Raw genomic sequence first — 17197 nt, 5'->3', positions numbered from 1 at the left:
AACAGAAAATATGTAGAGAACTATTTTTTCACCTTTCAAACTTTTCAAGTTAGTCCTCAGTTACTGCCTTTTGATGTATTTATCTTTGAATGATGCCTTTTGCATCGGACTCAAGGATCTGCTTATCTAAGTCCTAGGACCTGAAGTTTCAATTTAAGTAATTAACATTTCACCTAAACTAGTTAAAAATTGATGACAAATTTGTTTACCTTGATTATCTTTGCAAAATATTTTAGTAAGACTCATAATTACATCAGTGTTCTACCTAACCAAATGCTAGTTTTGAAATATTTAATGCCAGAGAACAAAATTTCACTACTAAAATGTTCAAACTCTGAGTCATTTTTTAAATAAAAATGGAAACATGAGAATATACTCAAATGTTTAACTATATTAGCAAATAAAAACAGAATTGAAATGAGTCACACTGGACTTCAAATCTCCAGCATTTACCAAATTCTGTGGTGCTTGGCAAGTTGCTTAGCCTTTGCCATCCAGTTCTTTATCAGTAAAAAGATTAACTTACCTTGCAGGTTATAAGGATGAAATGAGCAAAGGGCCAGACACATAGGTATTCAATAAAGGGTATACTATTAATATTGCCACTTTAATTGTCTTACTGTGGAATTTATCAGTTTTATAATCATAGAAATTTATTAATTCATAGCTCTTTTTGGAGTTCCAGTGTAGTTTTTTAAGTTTTTAAAGGAACTAGCAGTTTTTGTTTGTTTGTTTGTTTGTTTTTGGAGACGGAGTCTCGCACTTTTGGCCCAGGCTGGAGTGCAGTGGCATGATCTTGGTTCACAGGAACTAGCAGTTTTTTTAAATACAGCAGCTTTTTCAATTAATAGTGGCTTAGACACCACTGTGAGTGCTTGAAAGCACTTTTGTGAGTTTTTTTCCACTACATGAATATGTTAGATAAAAACTTATAAAACTTTTAGGGACAAAAGACAGTTAAATTCATTGCCTATCCCACACGGGGTAACAACCTTGGAAGACATATCAGAAATAAAGCAATTATCTGGATGGATAGTCTGGATGAACATGACACATAAAAAAGGTGCTGATAGTTCTTCTGAAACAATCCCTTTAATGTCCTAGTCATTTAAAATGCACATTCAGGAGAAGCCCGAAATAGAAAGCTTTAATGAAAATTACTAAGTTTTGTCCATTACCTTGAATTTGGTTACTATAGTATCTAAATTACATTCTGTAACAAATGCATATGTACATGTGTTAGAATCTTGTGTGTGGAATTTGGTGAGACTTACTAGACTCAACTATTAGAAGACTAAAGGACCTCTGATATATCTGCAATTATTGTTTTTAATTATAATTACATAGATCTATTTACATGGACTTTGAGGACAGATAGTTATGCAATTCAATCATGACTGATTTCTCATACAAATCAACCTTTGAGTCACATCACCTTTTGAAAACGCCTACTAAAAACAAAACAGTTAATGTAGCTGAACAGGAACTGACTGTGGCTCAAAGCTGTGCCAAGGCTCTAAGGCTCATTTTATTGAGGTAGGGAGATCAGCCTGTATTATCCATGTGAGCTCAATGTGATCACAAGGGTTTTGAAAAGTAGAAGAAGGAAGCAGGAAAATTCAGAGTCAGGGGGCGATGTGGCTACAGATGAATGGTCAGGGAGATGCAACTACTGGCTTTGAAGATAGGGGGAAGAAGGGTCACAAGTCAAGGAATTGAGTGCCCTTCAGAAGCCAGAAAAGGTAAGGAAATGGATTCTTCCCTGGAACCTCCAGAAAGGAACACAGTCCTGCTGACACCTTGGTTTTGGCCCTGTGAGACCTGTGTCAAACTTCTAACCTATAGATAATATATTTTTGTTGTTTTAGGGCATTAAGCTTTTGGTGATTTGTTATCAAATAAATAGGAAACTAATACAGGTATATTTGGGTTATCTTTAAATGTATAGACTTGATGATTTGGAGTCACTGAGCTTTCTTATCAATCCTTTGAATTGTTCCAAGTAGTAGATTTATATTAATATCCCATATTTTATTGCCATAGCACTTAGTTTGAAGATGACAGGTCAAGATTCCAAGGTACAGTTTGTGATCATGGACCAAACTGGAGCTTAGTGCTCTGTAGAAAATTAACCTTTATGGCCTTGGACTTGTGATGAAATGGTAAAGCACATATTAGAATGCCTGAGGTTCCCATCCTGGTCCTTTTATTAGCTATGTAACTTTATGTAAAACACTTATCTTTATGTTTGTTTTCTCAAAGGCAAAACACAAACATTAACATAATTATGTATTAGGGTTGTTGTGAAGATTAAAAGAGATAATGCAAGTAGAGTAATTTACATGGTGTTTCGCACATACAATACTTCTTAACCAATTTTTACCTAGTAAAACTAGCCGATAGGCATACTCACTTATCACATGGTAGAAGACTGGCTAGGAGGCTATTCTCTAACCAACCTTATGCTTTTGTCCCAACAGATGATCAGCTGCATGCTTACAAAAGGCTAGTGGCAGTGGTCATTGAACCTGTTTGTTTTACTTAGGGTAATTATGTAATTTAGTGAAATATTCAGCAGTCCATAAACTGTAAGTGTAAAAGACTTCTGGTTTTATTTGAAAGCTAGGTTGAATGCATTAGAAATACTTAAAAAAAAAAGCTAGTTGCTCCCCTCAACCCATCCCCAGTCAAAAAGTGGTTAAATTGGGTATGGGTAAAAAAACTAAAAGACTGGACAAATGTAGAAAGCAAGGATGAAAGCAGAATCCAGTTTTTCCCCCACTAAAATACTTGAAACTAAAAATGGTAGAAAATGCTTCATGTACCATGGCAATTTGGAAATCCAGCCAGTGGATTCATACTCAAAAGGCTGTGGTCCAACATCAATTGTTGAGTGGATTTACAGTTACATTTAAAATAGAAATTAAAGGCATTTATCTATTTTTATGATTTATAAGATTTTAAACATTACCTACTGGCTCTGGTAGTATAAGATAAAAGGGCTATAACAAGTGCTTTATAAGTGTTAGTTTTGTTACTATTAGCACCATGAGTTGGGTTCTAAACTGGGGATGATTTTGCTCCCAAAGGACATTTGGTGATATCTGGAAACATTTTTGGTTTTCATAACTGAGAGTTGCGGCTGGCATCTTGTGGACCAGAGATGGTGCTAAACATCCTATAATGTACTGAACAGCCCCCTAAACCAAAGTACCCCATCTAAATGTCAGTAGTGCTGAGGGTGAGAAACCCTCATAGAAACCCCTGCAGGCTAACAAAACTTTGCTAATTCACTAGTGGATAAGATGTCAGAAGTTGTGGAAGAAATCAGATTCATGTCTGTTATATGAAACAATAAGACACACTTTTGTCTGGAATGTTTTTGGCACTGCTGTAGAATAAAGTTTCAGAAAAATTTCATGAAGGTACTTTTAAAGTAAATCTCATCAATCTGGGAATGTTAAAACATGTAGCTGGACAGAACTTAGATTGTCTCCTCTTTAAACTTGTTCATCCATGATTTTTCCCCATTTCAAGCCCAAAACTTTGGCTCATCAGATACAGAAAAGTATTGGCCCTTCATAACAAGACTCACACAAAGCCAAGGCAGTGGCATGAACTAAATATCAGGCCTAGGCCTATCTTTGATGCTTCTTTTGCTTAGAGCCTTCATACAATCTGTCACCAGATCCTGGAACCTTTTATCTGCAAAACATGTCCTGAATCTTTCCCCTTCTCTCCATCACTTTGATTACTCTGGTCTAATCTTCTAGATTATGCTAAGAGCCTCCTCTCTGGTCTCCCATCTAGTCCTGCCCCATGTAGTTTTTAGCACTTAGAGTGATCTTTTAAAAATGAAATATCACATCATGCCATTCTAATTTAAATGGCTTCCCTGAGAATAAAATTTGACCTCCTTATTATGGCCTTCATATAGCTATATATGATTTGATCCCTCTACCCCCACATCCTGTCTCATCTCATACCAATCCACCCTTCATTCATGCTTCATCCTTGTGGCCTTCTTTCAGTCTTTGAATAAATATGATAGTAAGTTAGATGGGGACCTGAATTTGGCCAGGCTGTAACAAAAACATTTGGACATAAAATTAAATTTAGAAAGAGGAATTACCATTTTTAAACAAGGCTTGAAACTGAGCTAGTTAAAATAGTCACAGTGCAGACAAATTGATGTAGAAGTTAATTGTTCAATTCTATACCAAACTAGTTCGGGTATCAAGTAAACCAAGAATAGGTTTCCTCAAAGTAAAAGATAAAAGAGATTGAAGATTCAGGGTTAAATACATATAGATTTCACTAGTGATACTGACTTTACATATGCATTATAAATAATCTGCCTAGGGATGATGCCTCATTAGAGTCATGAGTTGCCACTTACTCGCTGCTTCTGCCAGTGAAGAAAACAATAGCAGCTTTTTTTTCTTAGTATTGAATTCTTTTTAATTGCCCTGTAGTCCAAAAGTGTGTTTGGTATGAATAGCAGCTTTTTTTCTAGCAAATAAGAAATAAATGAATCTTATTTTTTATTCTTCTTTTCCCTGTACCAGTTCCCAAGAAATCTCAACAAAATACAACAGGATAAAATATTTTAAAAAGCCAGATTTGCCTGAGAACTCTTTCTGATTATTTCCAAGCCCTGGGCAAAGGAACTAATATTTATTATTAAGGTTAGATTAAAAGCTGTTAAAATGTAGTTATAAAAAAAGAAGTCTTTAATAGCTAGAGTAAAATTTTATAAGTAAAAAATTATAAAATTTAAAAAAATTATAAAAATTAACTATTGCTCCATTTTTATGCAATCTACTAAAATGCTATGTTGCTTTTTTCCAGTCTCTCAAATAAAAATCTTTCCCCTCCTGTACATATAATCTTCAAAAATCTCAATGATTAAGCCATAAAGGAAAAATGCCTGGTAACTTAAAATGTCAGATATGAAATCCGCTTTTATCATTTATATTTCAGGGATCTGGCTGCTTTAACATACTAATGGGGCAAGGGAGACAGCTCCCAGAGAGAGCTGCTTAATAGAGGGATGTTAAGTGAAAACATAAGGATTTTCCATCTGTTAGGAAACAGTGTGTGGTATCTAGTTCTTATGGTTAGACTTGGAGAAATGCATTAATTGAATGACACAGGAAATACAGGAAACCACATTTTGCTTGAAGAGCAATTTTTGAGGACAATAACGAGTAATGAAAAAATGTGTAAGGATGCTGGCTGCTTCAGAAGCAAGAAAACAACTAAAAGGCTACTACTATATTATATATGCTAGAAATGGGTAAGTTAATACTTAAATCATTTAACTATTAATCAGCATGAACATTTCTGAAAGAACTTCAAAAGTGAAGATGAATAAGATAGGAAGATTTAAGATCCTGTCCCCAAAGTGTGGTAAATAGGAAAGTTTACAGATACTATATTCAAGTTGTTTTTAAAAGTTTCTGTGAATTGTATTACAAGCTATGCCAATGGAAGATATTTCCAAATGCCAAATTCTTTTTGGTTCATTGGCAAATATTTCCAAAACAGAAATACGTTTTAGCACAGTGAAGCAGCTGATTACTATGATAGTTTCTTTTTTTCTTTTTTGTTTTTTTGCAGGTGGGTGGGTAAGGAGTAAGGGTAAGGGTGGTAATACAAACGTTATAGAGTCCCCTAACATTTTCACTACATTCTAAGCCTATAGGAGTTCTCTTAAAGACTTCCATGGCTTCCATGGTACTATCACTGGTATGAAAAGTACCCACAGATGTGTTCTACACTTTCCTCTATGTTTTCAATTAGATGCAATAAGGAGAAAATTGCAACAACCAAAGGGTTTTTTTTTTTCTAACATCTGTGTGTATATACCTTGTCAAAACCACTAGAGTACACCAGAACATGGTATAACAAACAGACCTTTTACTTAAGATGTCAAATCTCATGATAACCAAAAAATTCTAAAACAAACATACAACTAGCTCAAACTTACTGTTATTGAAATTTCAAGTGTAATGTTTTTATTTTCCAACTGCTTCACGATTTTGGCAGTCTTCTTTTTAATCATAAAATATGTTTAATAACTGAATTTTGATGACACTAATATTTTATGATTTTTATTTAAGAGGTTGTTTTGCTTTTATAATAATAATTGCTACCACTTGTTGAGTTCTATGTGCCAAGCACTATTGTAGGCATTTTTCATAAACTGATTTAAATCCCTCCCACCACACACCTTGTGAATTAAGTACTATTAGGTACATTTACACATGAATGGGTGCTTGGCAAGGTTAAGAAACTTGCACAAGGTCACACAGCCAATAAATGGGGGATCCAGAATTCCAGCCCAGGTCTGTTGGGCTCTAAAGCCTTTGCACAGTCTTAGCTGTTATGTTGTATTATATTGCCTCCTAGGTTATGTATGTAGAATTTTTGGCCACATTTAAATATTCCCCTTCGATTCACAGTGTTAAGAAATATACTTAAGCAGCTATGTATTTACTAGGGATGAAAATGTTTCCAATTCATAAGCCAGAACACTTTTTTCTTCAGATATTTAACACAAAGAAGGGAAGAAGACCATTTTTTATTCCCATCTCCCATGGTTTCATATTTTTATAAACATTTCTAGAATGCTACACAATAGCAGATAATATTCTGCAACTTTAATTAAAGGTCAAACATTTCTTATATATTCTGATGGTGAGATGATAGTGCCTGCGCTAAAACAATCAGATGACTCCACTGAGGGAAAGAGCATTGCATTAGCAACTCTTTGGGAGAAATGTGTTAGTGAATTATTTCATGAATGCAGTGAGAATAAAATGATTGTCTTAGAGGCCATAAATAAATCCATTTAAGTTAAAACCCAAGTCTAGGAATTGATATCCGCTTTGGCCAAATTTAACTTTGGGTAATCTAGCTTAAAAAAAAAAAAATCCAACTTTTCCCTGTAGTATTTTAAATAGTCATTCTATATATTACTCTTTATTGGGTCTAACTTGGTTGATATTATCTATGCAGATAAACTACAACTGTACCCAAAGCCTTTCTGAATGAAGATTTATCATCCTGAGGAGAAAAACCAAAGGTAATGGGAGTTTTGGAATGGTAAATATTGTGCCAGACCTCAAGTACTTAAAAAGCATTTCCTAGGCCAGGCATGGTGGCTCATGCCTGTAATCCCAGCACTTTGGGAGGTCGAGGCAGGCGGATCACCTGAGGTCGGGAGTTCAAGAATAGCCTGATTGACATGGAGAAACTCTGTCTCTACTAAAAATACAAAATTAGCTGGGCGTTGTAACGCATGCCTGTAATCCCAGCTACTCAGGAGGCTGAGGCAGGAGAATCGCTTGAACCCGGGAGGCAGAGGTTGTGATGAGCCAAGATCACACCATTGCACGCCAGCCTGGGCGACAAGAGCGAAACTCCATCTCAAAAAAAAAAAAAAAGCATTTCCTTTTACTAAGTACAGAAGGTTCATTATTCTTCTTTTATTATTCTTTTTCAGGCCACTAGGAAATGAGGGTGTACAACACCCTTCCAGAGCCAACTTCAACAAACTCAAATTTATGTACATCCTAATCTAAAATTTTTCTTTTCCTACATATAAAGGAAATTAAATAAAAAACCTGTCCGTTTCAGTTACGCTTGGGGCAGTGGGCCTACATTATTTTTGCATAAAGCCCAATTGCTTCTAGATGACTTCTGCTTGTTGATTAGATTAGTCTAATATTTGTTGTGGCTCTGAGTGGCAAAGGTGACTACAGGAAGTAATACATAAAATTTCCTTCTAAATAGTGCATACAAATCAATAATAAAATAGTAATGATCCTAACAGAAATGTGAACAAAGGGCATGCCAGGTTTTAAAGCAGAAATATAAATGGATATTTTACCTTGTTAATGTAGAATATGATGAGTATTATATACTGCTAGTAGACTTGAACTTTCAGCAAATTAGTTTGTCTCAAAAATGGTCTTTCCTTTTCTCTTTGACATAGTGAGTTGAAGAGGAGAAGGAAAAGTAGGAGTAGGGTGGAGGGAATGACAAGAGAAGGAGAATGGGAAGAATGAAAGCCATGAAATGGTAGTGACTGAAAAGAGTAGGGTAGTATTTACTAGTGTTTGGAGTCAGGAGGTTGAATTGCAGCCCTGCCACTTCCCTTTAGCTGCTCGTGTATCCTCAGGTAATTTACTTGACCTTTCTAAGTCTCATATTCCTTATCCATAAAGTAGACATGACAGTTTTTCCTAATTAGGCTGCTCTGAAAACTAACTGAATTCATGTATGCAAAGTACACAGTTTGCTTTCATACTACATAATAGTATGTGTTACATGCTTATAAGACCTAAAATGTGAAATTATCAAATTTTGATTTGGTGCAATGCCCATCCCAATCCAACTTAATTCTAAATAACCCATTTGGTACAAACAACCCCGACTAAAGTAGAAAGAGGCAGGGGTGGACTGAAGCATGGTTCTCCTAAGCAAATACAGCTACAGGCAAATGATAAAAGAGTGCCATGATACAAATCAACCTATAGCACCAACTCTCTCAGTTTCCTTCAGTCAAAGCTATTACAGTACAGACCTTAGGATCTTTATCTCTGGACATGAGGTAATAAAACAGTTCCTTTTCAAATAACTCATGAATGCACTGATTTCTTAGGAACCATAGCCATGGTAGTAATTCCTCACCCAACTTGCATCCTCAGTTATTTCACTGCTTTGTGGGCCTTCTGAAAAGTATTCCTTTAGAAGAGCTGAGAAACATTCCCTTTTCTGACAGACAGCAAATACAAAGAGTCACAACTTAGCAGAAACCCTGAGTAGAAAACCACCATAAGAACCAGTACTGGTAGCCAAGCCTGAACTGTGATAAATTGCCAGAGACTCAGTGTGGACAAGTCTGAGAGTTAAAACACTTCCAGGGGACCCAGTGCTTTTTTGAGTTTTACCTCCTGAAGCTCTACCAGGAAAAATCCCCTCAGGTATTGGGGGTGGTCGGGAGAAGCATTATGTTCTGAACAAGGCCTTTCCCCAAGAAAAACTATTTTACCAGATCATAATCTACTGTGGTTTTAGAATCTAACTGACCTGGGGAAAGGGCAAAAATACCCAACTCCCATCAGCTCTAACCTACATGGAACAGAAGATACCCAACTCCAGCTCCCGCCAGCCATCTTGTCCCACCTAATTCTGGGAAAAGAAGTGACGGGCACTTGTGAAGTTCAGACCCTTGGGCCACAGGCTCACTTAAAGACTGAGACAGGCCAAGTGTGGTGGCTCACATCTGTAATCCCAGCACTTTGGGAGGCTGGGGTGGGAGGAGTGCTTGATTCCAGATGTTGAAGACCAGCCTGGGCAACATAGAAAGACCCCATTTCTACCAAAAAAAAAAAAATTAGCTGAGCATGGTGGTGTGTGCCAGTAGTCCCAGCTATTCGGGAGGCTGAGGCAGGAGGATGGCTTGAACTCAGGAGGTAGAGGCTGCAGTGAGTCAAGATTATGCCACTGCATTCCAGCTTAGGTACCAGAGTGAGAGCTTTGCTCTGTCCTAATTTTAAAAAAAGGTTCAGATATAATTATAAAACTATAGAATGCTTCCCCTTCCCTGTACCTCACTACTAACATGACTAACGGCCTATTTACTGCAATTCTTTTCACCCAGTATATCATGTCCAGCTTTCAATAAAAAATTACAAAGCATACTAAAAGGCAAAAACACAGCTTGAAGAGACAGAGCAGGCATCACAAACAGACTCAGATATGGCAGGAATGTTGGAATTATCGGATCAGGAATTTAAAACAACCACCGTTAATATTCTGAGGGTGCTAGTGGAAAAATTAGGCAACATGCAACAATGGTTGGTTAATGTAGGCAAAGAGATGGAAATTCTGAGAAAGAATTAAAAAGAAGTGCTAGAGATCAAAAACACTAACAAAAATGAAGAATGCATTTGATTAGCTCATTAGTATACTGGACACATCTTGAGCAAAGTATCTTTGAGCTTAAGGACATGTCACTAGAAACTTACAAAACTGAAAAGCAAAGAGAAAAAAGACGGAAAAAATGGAATAATATGCAAGAATATGGAACAACTACAGAAAATGTAGCATATGCATAATGGAAACATCAAGAAAATTAAAAGAGAAAAGAATAGAAGCAATAAATAAAGTTATAATGACTAGGGATTTCCTGAAATTAGTTTCAGACACCCCACCACAGATCCAGGAAGTTAAGAGAACACTAAGCAGGATAAATCCCCAAAAAAAGAAGAAAAAGAGAAGAAATGAAGAGAAGAAAAAAAAAAAAGAATGAAGGAAAATGAAGAGAATCTGAGGGACTTCTGAGATAGCATCAAATAGAAGAAAACATGCATTATGGGAACCTCAGAAGGAGAAGAAAGAAAGCGGTAGAGGACCTATGTGAAGAAATAATGGTTGGAAACTTCCCAAGTCTGAGAGAAATGGATATACAAATTCAAGAATCTCAGATAATTCCAACCAGAATAAATCTAAAGGGATCTAAGGGATCTACACTGAGACATATCATCATATTATAATTAAACTGTCTAGTGACAGAGATCTTGAAAGCAGCAAAAAAAAAAAAAGCAACCCAGTACATACAAAGGAGCTCATATTAGATTCTCAGCAGACTTAGCAGAAACCCTGCAGGCTAGGAAGTGGGATGATGTATTCGAAAGAAAAGCGGTGCCAATCAAGAATGCTATGTTTAGCAAAAGTGCCCTTTCAAAACAAACAAAAACAGAAATTAAGACTTTCTCAGATAAAAATTGAGGGAGTTTATCACCACTAGACTTATTCTACAGGAAATTCTAAAAGAGCACCTACAAGTAAGTGAAAAGCTGATAAACAGGAACATAAATCCATGTATTAATAAAAACATAAGTCCCAGGTAAAGTTAAATATATAGACAAATATAGAATCCTGTATTATTGTAATGTAGGTGAGTAAATCACTTATAAATCTGGTATATAATTTTTTTTTTTTTCTAGACAGGGTCTGGCTCTGTCACCCAGGCTGGAGTGCAGTGGCATGATCTCGACTCTCGGCAACCTTCGCCTCCCAGGCTCAAGCCATCCTCTTGCCTCAGTCCCCCAAGTAGTTGGGATCACAGGCACTTGCCACCATGCCTGGCTAATTTTTGTGTTTTTTTGTAGAGATGAGGTTTCACCATTTTGCCCAGGCTGGTCTCAAACTGAACTCAAGTGATCCGCCCACCTTGGCCTTCCAAAGTGCTGCGATTACAGCCATGAGTCACTGCACGTGGCCCAGAATTTTTCTAAAAGCATAAAAAGTAATAATTACATTAAATGATAAGCAATGTAAAAACAGGCAATTTGAGTCATCAATAACATAAAATGGGAGGCAGAGAGACAAGGAGCATGGTTTTTATATGTGATTGAAGTTAATTTGTCAGTTTGAAATATTTAAAAGGTCAGTTTAAAACAGATTGTTAGAACTTTTAAGATGTTTTATGGAATTGCAAGGGTAACCATAAGGAAGATATCTGTAGAATATATACAAAGGGAAATAAGGGAATCAAAACGTCACTAGAAAAAATCAACAAAAAACACAGTGAGAGGAAAGACAAAGTGGTAAGACAGACAAAAAACAATGAACAAAAGTAATACTAAGTCCCTTCCTGTCAGTAATTATTTTAAATGTAAAAAGATCAAACATACCAAGACATTGATTGAATGGCTAAAAAATATGAGATCCAACAATAAAGTGCTTACAAGAAAATCATTTTATATCGAAAAACACGTGGGGACCAGGCACGGTGGCTCACACCTGTAATGCCAGCACTTTGGGAGGCCGAGGTGGGCAGATCATGAGGTTAGGAGTTCGAGACCAGCCTGGCCAGCATGGTGAAACCCCGTCTCTACTAAAAATACAAAAAATTAGCTGGACATGGTGGCGTGTGCCTGTAATCCCAGCTACTCGGGAGGCTGAGGCAGGAGAATTGCTTGAACCCAGGAGGTGGAGGTTGCAGTGAGCCGAGATCGCGCCACTGCACTCCTGCCTGGGTGACAGAGCAAGACTCCTTCTCAAACAAACAAACAAAAAGCACACATGGGCTAAAAGTGAAAAGGTGGAAAAGATATCCTATGCAAATGAGAAACTGGGGAGCAGGAGCGGCCATACATATATCAAACAGAATAGACTTTAAGAAAAAAAACTATCATAAGAGAAAAACGGGGGCATTATATAATGACATAATGGTAAATTCACCAAAAAGATATAACAATAAATATATACACATCTAACATCAAAGCAGTCAAATACGTGAAGCAACATTGACAGAACTGAAGGAAGATGGCCAGGTGCGGTGGCTCACGCCTGTAATTCCAGCACTTTGGGAGGCCCAGGCGGTCGGATCACCAGAGGTCAGGAGACCAGTCTGGCCAATATAGTGAAACCTCATCTCAACTAAAAATACAAAAAAGTACCTGGGTGTAGTGGCAGGCGCCTATAATCCCAGCTATTCAGGAGATTGAGGCAGAAGAATCACTTAAGCCCAGCGGGAGGAGGTTGCAGTGAGCCAAGATTGCACCACTTCACTCAAGCTTGGGCAAAAGAGCGAAACTCCGCCTTTAAAAAAAAAAAGAACTGAAAGAAGAAATGAGCAGCAACACAATACTAACAGGTGACTTCAATACCCCACTTTCAGTAAGAATAGAACAACCAGACAGAAGATCAAACAGAAGACACAGATGACTTGAATAACTCTTTAGACCAATTGGAACTAACAAACATATACAGAACACTCCACCCAACAACAGGGGATACACATTCTCAAACGCACATGTAATATTCTCCAAGACAGACTACATATTAGACCACGAAAAAAGCCTTAAATGTAAGAAGATTGAAGTCATACAAATATATTCTCCAACCTCAGCACAATGAAACTACAAATCAATAGCAAAAAAAACAAAAAACAGGCAAATCCACAAATGTATAGGAATTAATGCAGTTTTTAACAACCAATGGGTCAAATAAGAAATCACAAGGGAATTTAGAAAATATCTGGAGATAAATGAAAATGAAAACACAGCATACCAAAACTGATGGAATGCAACAAAAACAGTATTAAGAGGAAAGTCTTATTAAAAAGGAAGAAAGACCTCAAATCAACAACTTAACCTGACACTTAAAGGAATAACGAAAAATAAGCTAAATCCACAACTAGCTTACAGCAGAGACAAATGAAACAAATGGGAAAAAAGATAGAAAAAATACAACAAAACCAACAGTTGGTATTCTGAGAAGATGAACAAAATTAGCAAATCTTTAGCTGCAATAACTAAAATGGAGAGAAGACTGAAATAGCTAAAATTAGAAATAAAAGAGAAGACATTCAACTGATGTCATAGAAATAAAAAGAATTATGAGGCTAGTATTAAATTACAACCAAACCAGATAATCTAGAAGAAATGGATAAATTCCTAGAAACATACAGCCTACCAGTACTAAATCATGAAGAAATAAGAAATCTATGTGAACATACCTATAACTAGTAAAGAATTGAAATAGTAATTAAAAGCCTCCCAACAAAAAAGGCCAGGACCAGATAGATTCACTGGAGAAGTCCTCACTGGAGAAGTCCACAAATATTTAAATAAGAACTAACACTAATCCTTCTCAAACTCTTTGAAAGAATCAAAACAGAAACTCTTTGAAAGAACTGCAATCACTGATACCCTTTCTTCCAGTTGATTGAATTGGCTACTGAAGCTTGTGCATCCGTCATGTAGTTCTCATGCCATGGTTTTCAGCTCCATCAGGTCATTTAAGGACTTCGCTACACTGGTTATTCTAGTTAGCCATTTGTCTAATCTTTTCTCAAGGTTTTTAGATTCTTTGGGATGGGTTCGAACTTCCTCCTTTAGCTCGGAGAAATTTGATCGTCTGAAGCCTTCTTCTCTCAACTTGTCAAAGTCATTCTCCATCCAGCTTTGTTCCGTTGCTGGTGAGGAGCTGCATTCCTTTGGAGGGGGAGAGGCGCTCTGATTTTTAGAATTTTCAGCTTTTCTGCTCTGTTTTTTCCCCATCTTTGTGGTTTTATCTACCTTTGGTCTTTGATGATGGTGAAGTACAGATGGGGTTTTGGTGTGGATGTCCTTTTTGTTTGATAATTTTCCTTCTAACAGTCAGGACCCTCAGCTGCAGGTCTGTTGGAGTTTGCTGGAGGTCCACTCCAGACCCTTTTTGCCTGGGTATGAGCAGCGGAGGCTGCAGAACAGCGAATATGGCTGAACAGCAAATGGTGCTGCCAGATCGTTCCTCCGGAAGCTTCATCTCAGAGGGGTACCTGGCCGTGTGGGGTGTCAGTCTGCCCCTACTGGGGGGTGCCTCCCAGTTAGGCTACTCGGGGGTCAGGGGCCCACTTAAGGAGGCAGTCTGTCTGTTCTCAGATCTCAAGCTGCGTGCTGGGAGAACCACTACTCTCTTCAAAGCTGTCAGACAGGGACATTTAAGTCTGCAGAGATTTCTGCTGCCTTTTGTTTGGCTATACCCTGCCCCCAGAGGTGGAGACTACAGAGGCAGGCAGGCCTCCTTGAGCTGTGGTGGGCTCCACCCAGTTCAAGCTTCCCAACCACTTTGTGTACCTACACAAGCCTCAGCAATGGTGGGCACCCCCCACCCCCCAGCCTTGCTGCCGCCTTGCAGTTCGATCTCAGACTGCTGTGCTAGCAATGACCAAGGCTCAAAAAAGAGCCCGCACTGCCAGACAATCCTAAGCCAAAAGAACAAAGCTGGAGGCATTACACTACCTGACTTCAAACTATACTACAAGGCTACAGTAACCAAAACAGCATGGTACTGCTACCAAGACAGAGATATAGACCAATGGAACAGAACAGAGCCCTCAGAAATAATATCACACATCTACAACCATCTGATCTTTGACAAACCTGACAAAAACAAGAAATGAGGAAAGGATTCCCTATTTAATAAATGGTGCTGGGAAAACTGGCTAGCCATATGTGGAAAGCTGAAACTGGATCCCTTCCTTATACCTTATACAAAAATTAATTCAAGATGGATTAAAGACTTACATGTTAGACCTAAAACCATAAAAACCCTAGAAGAAAACCTAGGCAATACCATTCAGGACATAGGCATGGGCAAGGACTTCATGTCTAAAACACCAAAAGCAATGGCAACAAAAGCCAAAATTGACAAATGGGATCTAACTAAACAAAAGAGCTTCTGCACAGCAAAAGAAACTACCATCAGAGTGAACAGGCAACCTAGAGAATGGGAGAAAATTATTGCAATCTACCCATCTGACAAAGGGCTAATATCCAGAATCCACAAAGAACTCCAACAAATTTACAAGAAAAAAAACAACCCCATCAAAAAGTGGGCGAAGGATATGAACAGACACTTTTCAAAAGAAGACATTGATGCAGCCAACAGACACATGAAAAAATGCTCATCATCACTGGCCATCAGAGAAATGCAAATCAAAACCACAATGAGATACCAACTCACACCAGTTAGAATGGCGATCATTAAAAAGTCAGGAAACAACAGGTGCTGGAGAGGATGTGGAGAAATAGGAACACTTTTACACTGTTGGTGGGACTGTAAACTAGTTCAACCATTGTGGAAGACAGTGTGGTGATTCCTCAAGGATCTAGAACTAGAAATACCATTTGACCCAGCAATCCCATTACTGGGTATATAGCTAAAGGATTATAAATAATGCTGCTATAAAGACACATGTACATGTATGTTTATTGAGGCACTATTCACAATAGCAAAGACTTGGAGCCAACCCAAATGTCCATCAATGATAGACTGGATTAAGAAAATGTGGCACATATACACCATGGAATACTATGCAGCCATAAAAAAGGATAAGTTCATGTCCTTTGTAGGGACACGGATGAAGCTGGAAACCATCATTCTCAGCAAACTATCACAAGGACAAAAAACCAAACACCGCATCTTCTCACTCATAGGTGGGAACTGAATGATGAGAACACTGGGACGTAGGAAGGGGAACATCACACACCGGGGCATGTCGTGGGGTTGGGGGAGGGGGAGGGATAGCATTAGGAGATATACCTAATGCTAAATAACAAGTTAATGGGTGCAGCACACCAACATGGCACATGTATACATATGTAACAAACCTGCACGTTGTGTGCATGTACCCTAGAACTTAAAGTATATATATAAAAAAAAAGACAAAAGAACACAGTATGCTAGCCTGAAGAGGCAATATACTATATGATTCCAACTACATGACATCCTTGAAAAAGTGACTGTGGAAACAGTAAGGTCAGTGGTTGCTAGGGGATGGGGGAAGGGAGAGATAAACAGGCAGAACACAGAGGATTGCTAAGGCAGTGAACCTACTCCATGTGATACTATAATGATGGACACATGTCACTATAAATTTGTCTAAACCCATAGAATGTACAACACCAAGAATAAACACTAAGGTAAACTATGGGCTTTGGAGGATAACGATGTGTCCATGTAGGTTCATCAGTTGCAACAGATGTACCACTCTGGTGCAGGATGTTGATAATAGGGGAGGCATACAACACCAAGAGTAAACCCTAATGTAAACTATAGGCTTTGGAGGATAATGATATGTTCATGTACATTCATCAGTTGCAACAGATGGACCACTCTAGTGCAGGATGTTGATAATTGGTAAGGCTTTGCCTGTGTGAGGGCAGGGGATATTGGGATATCTCAGTACATTCTACTCAATTTTGCTGTGAACCTAAAACTGCTCTAAAAAATAAAGTCTTAAAAAAAAAAAAAAAAAAAAGAACTGCAACACTTCCAAACTCATTCTATGAGGTCAGAATTACCTTAACACCAAAATGAGAGACAGATACAAAAAAAGAAAACTGCAGGCAAATATCCCTTAAGTATACTGATGTGAAAATCCTCAACAAAATACTAGTAAACTGAATTCAACAGTACATTAAAAGGATTATACACCATGACCAGTGGGACTTATTCGTGGAATGAAAGGATGGTTTAACATATGAAAATAAATCTATTTAATACACCACATTAACAAGATGAAGGACAAAACCAGGTGATCATTTCAATTGATGCAGACAAAATTCAACAATCTCATGACACAAATACTCAATAAACTAGGAATAGAAAAAAACTATCCCAGCATAAT

The 17197-nt window shown here is 37.6% G+C and overlaps 1 protein-coding gene and 1 long non-coding RNA gene across 8 annotated transcripts in view; one reads left to right on the top strand and one right to left on the bottom strand.

Moving 5' to 3' along the window:
- RNF13 (ring finger protein 13) overlaps positions 1-17197 on the bottom strand; it is a 154860-nt gene that overhangs the window by 2075 nt on the left and 135588 nt on the right. The window lies entirely within an intron of this gene.
- LOC129397458 (uncharacterized) lies at positions 214-10378 on the top strand. The gene is made up of 2 exons (XR_008624910.2): positions 214-7090; positions 7511-10378. It is a non-coding gene; the product is annotated as an uncharacterized LOC129397458 (long non-coding RNA).

This window comes from Pan paniscus, chromosome 2, assembly GCF_029289425.2.
Source record: "Pan paniscus chromosome 2, NHGRI_mPanPan1-v2.0_pri, whole genome shotgun sequence".
Classification (NCBI taxonomy): Eukaryota; Metazoa; Chordata; class Mammalia; order Primates; family Hominidae; genus Pan; species Pan paniscus.
The sequence above is the reverse complement of the archived record's forward strand: the minus strand, read 5'-3'. Positions and strand labels throughout refer to the sequence as shown.